We start from the raw sequence: 14,352 nt of genomic DNA, 5'->3' as shown, positions 1-14,352 counted from the left end.
TCAAAGTTTTGACTTTTTGACCCTCGAAAATCTCCCATGAAATACACGGAACCGGGGTTTTCGAAAAAAATACCTTGTTGTCAAAAATCTTCAAATAGCATAAAACGTCGAGATCTACTATCATCTTGATTTTTTTTGTGAAAAAACAAAAAGCCATTTTTCGACATATTTTTTAACAATCATGTTCGGTTGATTGTTCTTCTAATCGACCCATTTAAATTACCTTTCACTAAAAAATTCCTAGTACTTCTACCAAAACTTGTCATTCTAATATCAGATTATTTTCAGACACAATTCTCGTTCAACATTTTTCAACCACTTGCAAATAGGGTAAAAGTACCTATCATCGCAATAGTACCTATTATGGTAATATGAGTGAGTTTTTTATTAGTATAGAAAACATATCTTTTGACGTAGGACTACGTATTTCATTTCTATGCTGGGATGTAAGTTGAAAGTTTCGAAAACGAAAGCGTTACGCCGGAGAACGAGATTTTGAGCGTTAATAGCTCCTAAACAACTGAACGAAATGGTATGATAAACACTTCATTCGAAAGATAAAATGTTTACGCGTTGTATACTTGTTACTTTTTGATCCAAAAACTTGTTTCAATAGCCCTAAAATTGCCTTCAAAACAGGCTATTGCAATCACATCAATCGGTATATAAGCGAGTGCCGCTCGGAAATCCACTCAGTTACGATTGCGCAACGATTGAGGTACGATCGCTGGAATGGATGGATGTTTCCCTAACACAGACTTGAAGTCCAGAAGCCAGGGGAAATCGGCATTGCAAAATAGAGGTAAGTAGTGGGTGCTTTTGTACTCGTTTGCGTTTCTGAAAATCGGAATGTTTCCCTAATACAGACTTCAAAACCATGGATCCTGTAAAAATCGGCATAGCAAACTAGATGCAAGCAGCGGGTACTTTTGTACTCGCTTGCATTTTTGTATACCGGAATGTGTTTTCCCAATACATATTCTGAAACCAAGAAGTTGGGAAAATCAGCATTGCAGATGCATTCAAGTCGGCAATACTTTTATACCCCCAAGAATTTTTATACTACGGATTTCGTTTTGCCATCACGGTCTACAAAAGCGGGTACAAATGCAACGCTTTGGCTCGGTTATTCAAGACTGCATTAGAAGATATCTCTTCATGTCGCCAGCTCACTGAACTTCTACGCATACCGTTCGATGATTAGGCAAAATGTTGATAGCTATTTGCTGCGATAACTACTGCCATACTGCATGAATTGATTTGAATTGGGATTTGTTTGCAATTGAGTTCGTAAATTGTTTCATTCATTCACTAGTTTAATCAATAATTTAATCAATACACACGAAAGATAGCTCTGTGCAGCGGCGATATCGTACCTAATGAGGAACATCCGAGGTGGGATTATTGCTAATTGAAGAAATACGATTCATTACTATGCCAACGGCAATCCTACATCAACATTGCGGTTACAGTTTTTATTTTTAAAGACTCTTATATGATTTTCACATTCACATCAGAAATCTTTTTTTTCGTCGATTTTGGTACTTGATTCCATGCGAAACATTGTTTTTTGATAAAAAAAAGGGTGGGTTATATCTATGATATAACCGCAAGGTTAACGTGGGACTACCTTAGCTTTGTTTTGTTCTTATCATTTGTTTTGTATTGATTAAATTTTTGATGGAATGAAACAATTCCCGAATTCAATGTATTTGCTTTGTGAGTAGAAAGATTGTATAATGCCGTGTAAGGTAAATTCATGCATTGGGATAAATAATGTTCTTCGTTACAAGTAAATTTAATGACAGCCCTTTTACGGTTGGTATGATGCCTAGGACAAAATATGTGAACGGAAGAATTATCAAACGATTATTCTATTTCACGTTTCCTTCTGAAGTTTGCATCTCTCAAGTGTACGTACTTATCGAACCGCGAATTTGCTTGATTTGATGAACTTCAGGCACTTTATTCCGATTTTGACATGTATGTCGAGCGCATATTGTTTAATCAATAGGCGTTATCGCAGCAAATGGTTAACAACATTTTGCCTAATCATCAAATGGTATGCGTAGAAATTCAGTGAGCAGAAGATATGAAGGCATATCCTTCAATGCAATAATGAATAACCGAGCCAAAGCGTTGTGTTCGTACCTGCTTTTGTAAACCGTGCTAGGAAAACACTTTGCGGAGTGCAAAAAAAAGCGGGTGCTGTAGTACCCCCTGCTTGCATGAATCAAAAACTTCTACTTCTACTTTTTATACTATAAAGGATTTAAACTTGAAAGTTCATTCGTCTCTAGTGTCTGCACGATTTTCTCAGGTTCCTAAGTTTAGGAGACCGTGTTAAGGAAACATATTCTAGTTTGCACAAAGGCAATGCCGATTCCCCCACGCTACATAGATTTGAAGTCTTTGTTAGGGAAACACATTTCAGTCGGAACAAAAATACCCCCGACTTACATGTATTTGGAATGCCAATTTCCCCACGCTCCTTGGATTTAAAGTCTGTGTTAGGGAAGCACATTTCAGTTGGAACAAAAATGCATGAATTTGCAATGCCATTTTCCTCAGACACCTTGGTTCTGAAGTCTGTATTGGGGAAACACATTTCAGTCGGAACAAAAATTCCCCTGACTTTCATGTATTTGCAATGCCGATTTCCCCAAGGCTGCATGGGTTTGATGGCTGCGTTAGAGAAACCGTAGATCGGGCCAATCAAAATGAGGCAGTTATGGCGTTTAGATAACGCTTAACATTTTACAGTTATTCAATTGTTTATCTAATGAAAAATAACATTTTATTATTTGCGATAGAAGCGTAGAAATATTCCCTATCAATTGATGCAAACATCTTTCCGATCCAGTAAGAAATGTTCGAGTTATTAGCATTCGGAATCTTTCATTTTTCCTTCATGTTCTGTGTTTAGGTTTTCATTTTACCCCCCATATACTCCGGTTAGACATAGTCCCACGTCAAAAATCACAGGAGGGTTGTGTCCAAGACATGACCGCATTGTTGACGTAGGATTCCGTTAGGCTATCTGTTGATTTTGGATATTTTTGAAGAATTACATAGTTTGATAATGATTTTGTGGCCCTGAAAAGGGCCGTTTTGTTTGGTTGTTGGGTATTGTTTGTTCACTTCACCAGTGTTTACCGAGTGATGATGACAGAATGATGCTAAACAGTCGTTGGATGGTGCGTATCCGATAAAAGATGTCGAAGTGGAATGAGATATGATGAAAACCATCCTCTGTGACCCTAGACGAGATGCCTCCTGTGTTATGTATGGATGAAATAAAGAAAAAAAAAACTTACCAATGTAATATAATATAATTACCAATACCGAACACAAGTATCGATTCATCATGTTGAGAAATCATCAGTGAAAACATGTTACTTTAATATATAAAAACCATATTTGAAATGTAAAAGGTAATTTTCTTTTATAATTTTTACTTTATGAGTGTTTATTCAACCCAATGCGAATTTTATTTGGACCAACAACACATAATACTATATGTAAAGCATATGAGAAATCACATTTTCTGATATTTTTTCACTTTACCATTTTTTTCTCGCTGTATAAACAGCTTGGTTTTGATGTCTCTGTTAGGGAACAGATTTCGGTGGGAGCAAAAGCTCCCCCTACTTTCATGTATTTGCAATGCCGATTCCCTCAGACAGCTTGGTTTTGATGTCTCTGTTGGGGAACCGCTGCATGTGTCGTCAATTTTGACGAATTAGGAGTGGGTATTTCCGTTAGGATAGGGGTTGATATTTTTTAATTGTTCCATAGTTATTTTCATGACATATATAATTTTCTTCAATATAAAAAATTGTTATCGAGTGCCGAAATCGATTGTCGCAAAAATTTCATCAGTCCATCATGAAATGACTAAATTTTGACGTTTGAAATTGGATAATCTTAACGATGTGCTCGATTTTCGATTTCAAATTTGTACCCCAATATGTTCCCGAAAGACGTAATCCTACGTCAAAAAATTAGGTAGAAAATAGTGTGTCCCATTGATGCTCGCTCATTAGCCCTTCGCTAAGGAATATGTCTCTAGTTGCCAATACACCCATACCTCGCTATACGGCCGCTCTTTATTCGGCATTTCGCTATAACGCCCCTTTTCAATTAAGGCACGTTTTCGATTTACGGCCTAAAACGTTTCGCTATAGGGGCAAAAACATTTTTTCTCGATGTCGATATATCTACATGCGAACTCATCAAACTCAGCTTTATTCAGTGTGTGGTTTAGACTTATCTGAGAGCATTTTACCCGAAAAAACGCTCTCAGATAACGATTAGAGACATTTTTGGTATGTAAGTACATATCAAAATTTCATTATTTTTCGGGAAAAATTTTGCATAAGGTAGTTTTTCGTAGGAATCAACATTTTCAAGAAAGTCCCGTTTGAAAATTCGAGATGGTCATTTTCATTGGCACTTTAGTATATATACACATATTTTATGTAACATGAAGTTGTTTAATTTTTGTTTACAGATTATTGTTGGTTTTTTGAGTCTGTTATTACAGCGGATAATTACATTTGTACATGAGTATGTACTTGTTATGTAGTTATTTTTGATTTAAACGAAAATATTTGTTTTAAAAGCAATTTGAATGGTAAACCTTTTTATATATTTAACAAATTTGGAACCGATCCGATTGAATTTGTATGAATTTTTATTATAATAATTCATTCCTTATACGGCTTTTCGCTTTGCGGCCAAGTTTCGTGGAACCTATCTAGGCCGTAAAGCGAAGTATAGGTGTACTACCAATAAATTATTCAAATTTTTATGTTTTTTAACGATTTTCCTCAAAGAGAAATTATGACCATGGTTTGTCCACTTCTGATCATGGTTTGTCCAAAAAATGATCATGGTTTGTCCGGTTTTAGAAATCACCATTTTTGAATGAAAAAAATCGAATTTTCAAGTAGAAGTTTTATTCCTCATTGCTTGAATTCACTGTCATCATATCAATGCATTCATAATTTAGACTTTCTTCATATTGCCTTTTCTTGGACATTTTAAAAATGTTTACCTCAACACAGCGAAACTTTATTTCTGCAATGCGCGAAGGACACAATAAACAAACTGTAATCATGTGGACAAAACAACATTAGTGAATCGGACAACTCATGATCAGAATTGATGTTATCGAAATGCATTAATTACATGGTTTTGCTATGTAAATCTGATACAAATGGTATGCAAACATGATGTTTACAGTATTTTTAAGTGTTAAAACCCAGAAGAGGTCTGAATACGTGCCAAATAATCATCTGGTGATTGATTAAAAGTTAGCTCAAATGAGGGGCCCTTTGACACCAATAGAAGGTGAACTTTATAAACGTATAAAACATGTGAATCCGTAAAAATATCCTATTTTTTATCCCACTTGATTGTTTCAAACTCTTTAGCATATTAGCTGAAACAGAGCCGAATTTTAATCGTGTACATGTCACATGGTTATCATATCTATAATTAACACAATACACAGTTTTTCGGCGTAAGAGAATTCCTTCTATACCATTGCATATGGTACATTTACACAGTAGCCATTTAGGCTTAAGAATATTCCTTCTGTTCTTCCATTGTCCAGTTAGATCGGACAGCGGAGACAGTTGATTGATCATTGTTGAGTTATTTACAGAACAGCAGCCCGATGAGTCTTGCAGAGCAGAGCAGTTGTATGGATGAATCGATCTTATTTCGACCGTGGATCGATCTCCATTGCTGGTGATTGTTGCGTGGACGTAGTTATTCTGTAACAACACAGAGATGGTCAATGAGGGCCCTGAGTTTTGAACTCACGATCGATCGCTTACTAAGCGAACGCGCAACCAATGTGGCTACGGATACCCCCAGATAAAAATATTCTATTAAACTACGGTAAATCATGAAAAAGACAATTTTATTGATATGTTTTGAAACGGTTGAATACTTGATTTGACATAGGTGCGCTGAATTAGAGCATTCAAAAAAGTGGACAAACCATGACCGTATATTCGACTGGACAAACCAACATCTTTTACCTTATATGATTGTCAAACAATTAAACAACAATTCTACGCAGAATTCGCAGAATACAGGCAGAATAATTATGTCCGTGTTTCGGATAAGCATCTGAATAACTGCGAATCCTTTTAAATGACCGCAAACCACACGAAGACTTGTGGTGGCACAAATGACGAACCTCGTGCCTACACAATCAAAAAGTTGTAAGCAATCATTTCTTGGACCATTTAAAATGCGCCGCTCGTAATAAGAAACAAGCGAATCAAAACAACGGCGCGAGCAACGTCCAACAAGCAACGCAAATCGCTCTCCACAATACAAAAGCTAATAAACATTCATAATCGAAATAAAAAGGTGATACTTTGGACGGTGATAAACGGCACCGTCGTTTCCGTCTGTTGGGGCGGACGAAGCGAAATGGCAATGGGTAGCCATCATCAACAGACCGCCGCCGCCGCACTTGTTGTGTGCGACGATGACTGTCAAGAAGTATTCTTGAAGCTGTACGACAAAACGGATAACAAAATAGGTGGAAACGGCGGCTCGGACGCGCACGAATTTGATCACGGCCCGACCGCCACTTGACGCATCATTTGTTTTAAGTGGCTGCCGGATTGTGGGTGTGGAAAAGGGATATGTCCAGTGGAAAAATAACTTGCGGTAGCACAAACGATCGCGCAAAGACACACGATTGAGCGCTGCGTGCGGAATAGAGGTCAAGCGTTACAGTACGACACATTGACCCAGCGTGTTGTTTGACGGAATCCTTGTTCGCATTGCATGGTACAACCTGATAAGGTCGGCCAATTTGCTTCGAGAGATAATGGTCCCTGAAAAGATTTGTATCTGTTTTTGGATAAGATCAGTTTTTGTGCTTGTTTGATGACAGTTTACACACCCTGTGGATTTCCCCATATTCATTTCGAGACTCGACCATATCTGGTGAAAGTAAATCCGGAATAGCTTTTTTTTTCAACTCTTCACACTTAATATGAAATATGATTACCATCACTAGGAATTGTTGCTACTTCAAAGTCGCTTCATTGTTCTAACTGTGCTGAAATAAATTAAGCATATCTAATAGTGTCAATTTGGTCTAACAAGCCGATGCACTGCCTACCGCTTCCGCATAGATCAGCTCTGCCGTCTTCCCATGTGCATTCCCATAAACGATATGGTTGCAGTATCGCAACCGGTTGGTAGATCTCTTTCTGCCTCTCATTCACTGTTTTCCAAATGAAGCGATCACAATTAGTCACTCTAGAGCGTGTAACTCATCTCAGTTCATGGGTGTATCGTAAATTCCTATCTTTCCCTCAGTCCATCTCGACTGGCTCAGTCATTACTATTCACCGAGCATTCAAAACAGCACAAGACAGAACCGACCAGCACCTCGAATTGACCGAACTCGTACGAATAATGAACAACTTCTCTCCTCGAGCTAAGTGTGTGTGTGAATCAGGAATGCAAGTCGCGCGGTCTGATGCTCGGTGAGGTTTTTGGTCACTCGAAGGTAATTTGCGCGTTGTGTTGACTGCTCGCTCCAGCGGTGGAGGTCGCCACCGTGTCATCTGCGTTTGTTTGTTTGTTAATTCGCCAAAGATGAGACGGGTTGTTTGCCATTCGTGGAATATTTTCCTTTTCGCTTTGTTACCTGTGCGTGATCGGGATTTTGTTGAATGATTTCCATGTTTTTCCAATGATTGATGATTAAAAATTGGTGAAATATTCATTTATTCTTCTTCGAGAAACTTCGTTTTCTCAATGTAGTATAAATAGCGTCATTTTTGTTTATTAGTGCTTAGTTGATATTTAATTTTTTTATATTAAATATTATATTTTGAATATATTCTGAACTCGGAAATATTCGTGTTCCACAATGCAAGTCTGAAGAAAATTATTTGATGAAAAATTCCTCTGTCAAAACGAAAGGAAAGTTTTTTTTTATAAATAGTTTAATTTTACAGTCTCAATTACATAAGTTTAAAGAAATCACATTCTAAATGTTGACGTGACTGTAGAGAGCGAGCGATGAATGAGGTGTACGGTACCAGATTTGTCGAGGTTGATCGCTTGGGAACAAAACCATGTTGTTGATGTGAGATGTAACTAGTGCGAGCATGGGAGATGAATTCCAAATCTATGATTTCAAAAAACTTAGACACCGAACAACGGCTGGCGATTCCTCTGTAATTCTTGACATTTTTCCTGCAGCCTTTTTTGAATACTGGGAAAACGAAAGATTTCATTAGATTAAGCATTTCGTAAGCTAGACTCCACATTTCTCGGATTTGGAAAACCATGCATACAGCAGGAATAACGGATCGAACTTGTCATGATTGATCAACGAAAATCCCTCATAGTATGCAGTCAAAGCGGACTATGTGCTATTAACCATGACGATATAGCTCTATGTCATGTAGAGCCAGAGTGAACCAAGTGTCAATTTTATATTTTTTTAAATTTTACATTGAATTTGAACAATTTTCAATAGCCAAATTCAAACTAACTATACTTTTTCATGAAACTACCACCTTTTGAAATGATTATTTTGATGTTTTTATTTTTTTTTCAAAAATCTCTGACTGAACGGATCATTAAAAAAAGCTGGTCTTCAGTACGAGCGGTCGCCGCAAAATGTACTATTTCAGAGTATGGTTTTAACTGTCATGTCAACGATGACAGTGAATTCGAATTTAGCCAGTCTATTGAGGAATTCTCCCTAATATGATTGAAAATGGGATGTATATGCTTTAACAAGTAAGTCGTGCAATCATATTCATACCTGTAGTAGATGGCAGCGATTGTTATGCTGAACGTAACCATATATTATTGCAGCTTCAACCTCAAACCACTCCTACACCCCAATTTTCGTAACATGACTCGACTCACTTTGGCTCACAAATGTTAATTGATTGTAAAATGTTTCGAAATTGTTCAATCAAAGTGAACCAAGTCCTAAAAAGTGCTTCAGTCAGAGTGGACCATGTACGCATAAAAAGCCAAAAAGCTGTCTGTTGTGAGCAAGAGACTTGATGATTCTTGCAATTATCATTCGTCACAGTTTTGTCAAAGAGTAGCTAGCATTTCTGGTTTCAATACTGAACAAAAATGTACGGCTAGAAAAAGATCGATCTTGATGAATCGAGTATTAAATGGCGTAGGAATCGATTTACTGATCAAATCGGTACCAGAGAACCGATCTTTGAAAAATCGAAATCGAATTGCTTTTTCTCATTTATTTATTTATTCTATACAACTGACGCCTTTCCTTTAAACATGGCATAAACATTTCACATTCCTGAAGGGTGTGTCACATCAAATTGCATCACGAAAAAAACGCTGTAGAAATTCGCCCAGTAGACCGATCCTTTTGAAAATTTTAGACAGTAAAATAAAAACTATTAAACAACTTTTGGCATTTTCTTTTTATTCATACTTCGAGCCCAAGCCCGTATGCTCGCACCTTCCTCTTTACCCCGTCCATAAGGTTCTGTACAACGTCAGGTTGTAGTTTTTTTTGAACAGAAATCCATTTTCTCTTGAAGTCCGCCTCCGATTTGACAACTTTTGGGTTCTTCCGGAGGGCCTGCTTCATAATCGCCCAATATTTCTCTATTGGGCGAAGCTCCGGCGCGTTGGGCGGGTTCATTTCCTTTGGCACGAAGGTGACCCCATTGGCTTCGTACCAATCCAACACGTCCTTTGAATAGTGGCACGAAGCGAGATCCGGCCAGAAGATGGTCGGGCCCTCGTGCTGCTTCAATAGTGGTAGTAAGCGCTTCTGTAGGCACTCCTTAAGGTAAACCTGCCCGTTTACCGTGCCGGTCATCACGAAGGGGGCGCTCCGCTTTCCGCAAGAGCAGATCGCTTGCCACACCATTTATTTTTTGGCAAACTTGGATAGTTTCTGCTTGCGAATCTCCTCCGGAACGCTGAATTTGTCCTCTGCGGAGAAGAACAACAGGCCCGGCAGCTGACGAAAGTCCACTTTGACGTAGGTTTCGTCGTCCATTACCAGGCAATGCGGCTTCGTCAGCATTTCGGTGTACAGCTTCCGGGCTCGCGTCTTCCCCACCATGTTTTGCCTTTCGTCGCGGTTAGGAGCCTTCTGAACCTTGTATCTACGCAGGCCCTCCCGCTGCTTGGTCCGCTGGACGAATGAACTTGACAAATTCAGCTTATTGGCGACATCCCGGACCGAACTTCTCGGATCACGTCTAAACTGCTTAACTACGCGCTTGTGATCTTTTTCACTGACGAAGCAATCCATTTTTGCCGTTCTTCACCTTCCGGTCGATGGTTAGGTTCTCGAAGTATCGTTTTAGTACTCTGCTGACCGTGGATTGGACGATTCCCAGCATCTCACCGATGTCCCGATGTGACAACTCCGGATTCTCGAAATGAGTGCACAGGATTAATTCACGACGCTCTTTTTCGTTCGACGACATTTTTCCAAATTTACGAAAAATTTACAGTGAAGCATGGCCAACGTGATCTATACACTCTTATTTGATTATAAGCGAAAGCTGAAGATATAATTCCTAAAAATTAAATTTCTACAGCGTTTTTTCCGTGATGCAATTTGATGTGACACACCCTTTATTCAAACATTAAAGGCTACGATGAACTTTTAAGTTTTGGAGTCGGAATTTACACAGTTTGCTTGGTGGATAATGCCACTAGGGTATACTTCCAAAATAGTTTTCAGTAGAATAAATTCGTATTGTTCCAACGTGGTAAGGTTTATGGAAATCTTTCAGTGGTTTCAATTGAAAGGGTCTAGTTGATAAAAACATCGTAATAATTCAATTTTTTATGTTTTTTAACGTTTTTATTCCGAGAGAAATTATGATCATAGTTTGTCCATCTCTGATCATGGTATGTCCTAAAATGGTCATGGTTTCTCCGGTTTTAGAAATCACAATTTTTGAATGAAAAAAACCAATTTTCAAGTAGATGTTGTATTTCTTATTGCTTGAGTTTATGACAGTAAACTAATCGAGTCAGTCACAGTAAATATTGATTCATTCATAATTTAGGCTTTCTTCTAAATATTGATTTTTCTTGGGCATTTTAACCCTTTGCGGTCAAAATTAATTTGACTTCAAAGAGATCCTCTTTTCTTTCTACGCTAATTCTTGGGCATTTAAACCCTTTGCGGTCAAAATTAATTTGCTTTCAAAGAGATCCTCTTTTCTTTCTACGGTAATAATATTTTGTTTATACCGAATACCGTTCTCCACTGTTCAAAGAAACTCCGTGTATATTCGTGAAAAAGTTTACTAAGCATTAAAATTCGTTTAGAAAAAAATGTAAGCAATTACATCGTTGAATAAAGTTTTTAGTACTAGCTGACCCGGCAAACTTCGTCCCGCCCAAAATTTGTGCGCCAAACATCCACGTTTTCTTACTATGAGCAAGTTCATGGGTCCAATCGCTGAGCTGTACATTGATTGATCTTCTATTCGTCTCCGTTGAATTTACTTTTTACTATAAAATTCCTAGTATTTCTAGCAAAACTCATCATTATAATATCAGTATTATTTTCAGACACAATTCTTGTTCAAGATTTTTCATCCACTTGTAAATAACATGTTTCTCCGATAAATGGAACAAATGTGTTATACAGAAAATATGATAGAATAAAGACAGCCCTAAATCGGACAATTCCTCCCTCGAGTTCTGCTCTTATCAACACATCTGGCGATCCTTTTTTTTTGTATAGATAGAGGAAGATATAGGAGTGTGTTTCATCACATTAAAATCCATTTCCAGTTTCGAGCAAAGGTCAATTTCGCTAGCGCAAACATCAAACGGACTAACAGCACTTGTAACTATGTAATTGTAGAACATATGGGGATTTAATTTTCCGAATTTTCCCTTTTTACTTCAGAGTTTTCCAAAAATTTTCAATTGTCATGTTTGGCTGGAATATTTTTGGTTAAAATATGTGTAATATTTTTATGGGACCACCTCTCCATTCCAGAGGAGGGAGGGGTATCATACCATTATAGAAACATTTCTGATACCCAAAAACCTTCACTTCCCAAATTGTGTTTGATTAGCCGTCGAGTTAGGCAGAAATTTGTGTTTTATTTGCATGACAGCCCACCCTTAGAGAGCGGGAGGAGTGTCAAACCACCGTAGAAATATTTATTGCATCCTAAAACCTCCACATGCCAAATTTGGTTTCGTTTGCTTGATTAATTCTCGAGTAATTCAGAGATTTGTGTTTCATTTATATTGCAGCCTCCCCTTAGTGAGGGGGGGTGGAGAGTCTAACCATCATAGAAACACTTATTGCACCCTAAAACCTCAATGTGCCCAATTTGGTTTCAATTGCTTGATTAATTCTCGAGTAATGCAGAAATTTGTGTTCCATTTGTATGGCTAACCGCCCCCCCCCCCTTCCTTAATGAAGAGGGAGGAGTATCTAACCACCGTAAAGACATTTATTGCACCCTAAAACCTCAATATGCTTAATTTGGTTCCATTTGCTTGATTAGTTCTCGAGTTATGCAGAAATTTGTGTTTCATTTGTATTTTTTTCGAATTTTCTTATATTGCATTTTTGAGAAGCTTACGCCCTCAGAAATTTTGTCCTAAAACGATTTTTCGATATTCGATTTCGTTGGAATGTTACAGTAAAAAGTATGAGATCACATTGATAGATATAGTATTGTTGTACGAAATTTTGAACGCGTTTTTCTCGAACCATGTTTTTTCAGCTGGTGGTTTCGATAGCTCAGGAATTAATCGAATTAAGCCATTTTGGATTTTTTTCGAATTTTCAAAAATCCCTATGTAACGCTTTAGGTTTTGTCCTGAAGTTTCAAAATTTTCTAAGAAATTCGTTCTGCGACACGCCATTGCTTCAGAACCGATACCACCATCAACGTACCGATTATTCGTTCACTCAAAAAATGGAAAAAACATCTTCAAATATACCTTAAACAATAACCAAAATACCCGAACACTTCATTTTTCTCATGTTTGATCATTTTATTGCATGAGTAATTGTACAGAAATACAAGTTGAGCTTAAAACCACAAGAAACCGTTATGCAAACAGAGTGTCCGAAATTTGATTTTTTTCATAAATAGTGTCCGAAATTTGATTCTTATCCGCTTCAATTGAAAAACATTTTTATACAATAATTGTTGATGTTTTTAATCAAATAGGCACCAAAGTAGAGCGCTTAAAAGCTTATTGAACTAATTTAGTAAAAATATCAACCAAATAGTACTTGTGCATAAAGTTTAGATCTGTTTTCTGCATCAAATGCCTTAAGCGTCCGAAATATGATTCAGAACGGTAGATGATTCCTTTCTGTGGTGGATGAGAGCAGACAAACGACCGTAAAGGGTTAAAGGTGAACAGCACTCAACACAGAGAAACTTTGTATCTGCTTCGCACGAAGGACAACAAAACAAAACAAGCAAACTGCAGCGCGCCAAGCGGCTGCCATAGTAACTATGTGGTCAATCCAACATCAGTGCGTCGGACAAACCATGATCAGAATTGAGGTCTTCGAGATGCATTACTTACATGATTCAGATATATAAATCTGATACAAATGGTGTGCTATCATGCTTGCAATATTTGTAAGTGTTATAATCCAGAAAAGGTCTGAATACGTATCAAATAATCATTGATTGATTAAAAGTTAGCTCAAATTAAAAGTTAGCTCAAATGAGGAGCGCATTGACACCAATAGAAAGTGGATTTAATTAACTTTTGAAACTATTGTATTTATATGTTTTGAAACATTTGAATATCTGATTTGAAACAGGCTGAAAATGGACAAATCAAGATCATATTTTCGACTAGACAAACCAACATCATTTACCTTACCGTATGGTGTGGCCTTGCAGTAAGAATGAAGACTTTAGTAACTTGAAGACTTTTATTTCAAGAATTGCGCATCCTGCTTGTGTTCGTTCTGATGTCAATTCTAGCCGTTTGAAAGCGTTTCACTCGTTCATGTCATTGATCATCACTGCGAAATCCCCAACGTGGTCACAAAAACACAAAACTGATTACATTAAGATGGAAGAGACTACTAAAAATATTTTATCAGCTGATTTTTATGGGAAAACATTTTCTGTGAGAAATGCTTGCATTTGGGAAGCACTGCCAAGTAATTCAATAACTCAAACATATTGTTTAACGTGTAGAAAGCAATGTTTAGAAGGCAGGTTTTAATATTTTTTTTTAGTAGAATTTGAGTACATTTGATTTATTTTTTTTGTATAATCCTAACGCGTATAGAGATATGTAGAAACACAGTGACAGACAATACAATTTAATAAG

General features: G+C 37.3%; 1 protein-coding gene and 1 pseudogene across 6 annotated transcripts in view; one reads left to right on the top strand and one right to left on the bottom strand.

Annotated features, from left to right (window-relative positions):
• Positions 1–14,352, bottom strand: part of LOC129765356 (hemicentin-2-like) — a 958,618-nt gene that overhangs the window by 401,990 nt on the left and 542,276 nt on the right. The window lies entirely within an intron of this gene.
• On the top strand, positions 1,351–1,500 carry LOC129772266 (U4 spliceosomal RNA; annotated as a pseudogene).

Source organism: Toxorhynchites rutilus, chromosome 2 (genome assembly GCF_029784135.1).
Source record: "Toxorhynchites rutilus septentrionalis strain SRP chromosome 2, ASM2978413v1, whole genome shotgun sequence".
Taxonomy (NCBI): Eukaryota; Metazoa; Arthropoda; class Insecta; order Diptera; family Culicidae; genus Toxorhynchites; species Toxorhynchites rutilus.
This window is presented reverse-complemented; position numbering and strand designations above follow the sequence as displayed.